The sequence below is a fragment of the Microtus ochrogaster genome, linkage group LG7_11 (genome assembly GCF_000317375.1).
Source record: "Microtus ochrogaster isolate Prairie Vole_2 linkage group LG7_11, MicOch1.0, whole genome shotgun sequence".
NCBI classification, from domain to species: Eukaryota; Metazoa; Chordata; class Mammalia; order Rodentia; family Cricetidae; genus Microtus; species Microtus ochrogaster.
The window spans coordinates 2440799-2444262 of NC_022032.1; positions in this window are offsets into that span (position 1 = coordinate 2440799).

The following is a 3464-nucleotide window of genomic DNA, read 5'->3' on the forward strand; positions in this document are numbered from 1 at the left end:
GGGAGTGTCCCACAGCTCCTGTGCAGCTAGGGTTTCTCTGTGCACCCCTGGCTGTCCTGAAACTCTGTAGACCAGTCTGGCCTCAAATTCAGAGATCCTTCTGCCTCTGCCTTTCGAGTGCTGGGATTAAAGACCTGTGCCACCACCGCCTTGCTTTGCTCTTTTTTTCCTCCTCTTCAATTACTGGAATTTAATTTTTTCTTTTGATTCTATCATAAAATCAAAACTCAAAATGAATACCAAGGTGATCTTTCCATCAACTACATTTTCAGTCCTTTGTAAAACAGCTTAGCTGGGGCCTAGATCTTCTGAGCAAGACAAATCGGCGTGCATGTTCATATTTCCTCTGGAGAATTTTCTGGCTAATCATCACCCCTGTGCCTGCCGATGCTGCAGGCCAGTGTATGTTCCCTTAACAAGAGAACACTCTGTCCATCATTTGGTTGGTGCATGGCAGCTACCTTTCTTTTCCTTGACACGTGACGAGCTCTCTTTAGAAACTTCACAGACATCTCCCTTTCATGAAGTAAACTCACCGCTACCCTTTGGGTTTAAAGTTTAGTTTATTTTGACCTGGAAGGAGTCAATACAAAGAGATATGGCATCTCATAATGTGTGCTTCTGATAACCCAAATGGTGGCTTTCTGGGTCAGGTTTTTGCTGTACTCAGGAAAGAGTGTAAGCGTGACATAGCCTGCCAATATCATCTTACTTGATGTGTTGTGGACCCTCAACATCAAGTGCAGCGTCATAACTAGTAGCAGCGACAGCCTTACAACCTAAGGCCCAAATAGTAATACAATTCCAGGTGCGCCTCGTATTTTCTGGGGAATGCGGTTAGGAGTTCCACATGGAGTACTATATTTCCAATGATATTCCTTCTTGAAGTGCATCCACGAAGAGCACAATCCTGACGTTACGTTAAAAGTCGGAAAATGGGCCTGGAGAAACGTCTAAGTGGCTGAGTGCTTATTTTACCTTATAGGACCCAGGGTGGGCCCCCAGCACCCACATGAAGGCTCACAAGTCACAAGCATCCAAACACCAGTCCCAAGGGGTCCAATGCCCTCTTCTGCGTCTGTGCGCACATGGGATTCACATAAACTCGTGCTGGCAAACAGAAAATGAATAAATCTATAAGATAGGATATCGGGAACTACAGAGAGCCACCTCAGCACTCTCTCAGGGTTCAGAACAGGACTTCTACAGCAAGCGAAAACTGGCTTGCCAAAGGGATCTGAGGACTCGCTGACTAATTTAGGCACATTATTCCCGTATTCCTTTGGGGAAGTTGAGCTTAAGGGCATAAGGCATAAGGGTAAGGGGTAAACATAAGACTAAGGGTTAAAAAAAAAAGAGTTGATCTCCACAAAGCTTTCAGTTTATATAGGCATACAGACAAGATAACAACCCCAGAGGCGGTAACAATAATATGTATCAAGCATACATTTTCACAGAGTCACAGAAACAGGTTGCTCCGGCGAGGAGGCAACTTATGTCTCAGAGGCAGCCTGGCTGTGAAGTTCCCTGAGGCTGGGAACACAGCCTTGGTAGCTACCTGCCATACAGGTGTGATGGCTTGATTTGCATTAGCTTCTAGCTGGTTGGGTTAAAAGGAATCTCTTCTGGGGGCCTGCCTTTGACTCCAGCAGGGAGCCCAGGTGAGAATTGTTCTCTCTGAAGTTAGTTTTAGTGATTCCACCCTTTTCCCTGTATAAACAATTAATCTCTTGGGCTGTGATCTTGTGTTAGTTAAAACCAAGGTGAAGGGTGTACAAAATATTAGTAATTTGTTAGGGAAGAGCAAAGGGCTAGTAGATTTCACTTTCCTGAATCTGTTGTTAGGGCAGACATATTACCTCCTGTGTGAGGCTCCTTTCCTATCAGTCAGTACTGTCTTACTGATAGGAAAGTTTGTGGGGGGCTATTTTATGTAGATTTTGGCTATAAGAACAAAGGCTTGACTGAATCCTTTTCACACCATGGCTTCATGGTGTGGGGGGAGACATCCAGTTGCCCTCCAGGAAGTCAGGTTTATACTCTGCTGGGATACTATAGAAGCGAGAAATGCAGGTTTTCACTAGATTTCTGTGGAATGGAAATGGACTCATCCAAAGAACAGCTGGGCCTGTAGCTCTGCAAAGCGGCTTCTCCAGGTGGAGTTTACAGATACACTTCCCATGGATGGTCCAATAGATCTGCCAGTTGTACATTTACCAGATAACACTTATAGGCTCACCTCACTAGGACTCCGTTCTTCCCTAATACCAAAGATTGTTATGATCGCCTGGTGGAGGGAATGTTAAGTTCCATTTTAGAGACTGCTTCATTCTGTCCTGTACACAATTCTCTGTTCCCTTCTCCCTGGTGACAAATTTCCAGTACTAGCTGTGTGTGCTTGCTATCTTCCAAATAGTCTCACAATTCCAAGACAGAAGGTTGGCGATGTATTGTCACCTTAGGTTGGACTAGCTACATGGTTACAGTTCACCTAGCTATCCTACTGACAGGATTATTTAAACTTCTATAGACACCAGCAATGACTCCTTGCTTTGCAGGCTTCCAACTGCAAACCCTTCACTTCTTGTGTGCAGTTCATCACCAGGTTCCCAGGCCCCGATCTCCGCATTCCATAGACTTAGCTCCCTAGGTGCACAGGGAACCTTGCTAGGTCAGGAACTTGGCTCTGAGTTCCCTTTTTGAAACTGTTAACCCATAGTTCCTCATGGTGATGGATAGAAAATAAGCCTTTATCCTAACCTTTACTGTTCTATTACTAGGATATACTTTTAAAACATCATGTATGAGTTGGGAACTTGGGGGAACTCTTAAATGAAGCATCCATATTTGATTGCTGTGCTTTGTACATGGTAGACAAGACCCAAAACAAAGAGCCATATAACCAGCCCTGGGATTGGCAAAAGCCCAGATGGCCAGCGTTTCCTCATTTCTCTTTCAGCACAGTGGGCGTTACCATGTAATGGTCTGATAATTCTAGACTCCGAGCTTTTGGAAGTACTGGACTCTCTGAAGCATTTTCCTTAAGGGAAAAGGCAACTGGGAAAGTCCTTTTGTAGTTCATTGGGACCCATGGGGAAACTGATACAGATGAAGCATTCGGAAGTGACAGGCATAGTGAAGGACTGGCTATGGACTGTCCCCATAAACACTTTCTGTAGAAGCATTGCTTTACCAAAAGATTCTGCATGCCAAGCAATCTGACCATTATTTATGGAAGCCACTCTTCTATCCTGACTCCTTGGCTCATCTGAGGACTTGTGTATTTTTTCTTTCACCCTAGAAAGCTTGCAGGTTGGCTGAAACCATTAATTCAACCAACACTGTCTACCCCAGGAAACTTGTCCCAACTTCTAATCAAAGCAAAAGGCCCCCTATCCCGTACTGCTGTCCCACACAGCTTTCCCATGAGTTAAAACACATTTACTGCTTTTTTTTTTTTTTTT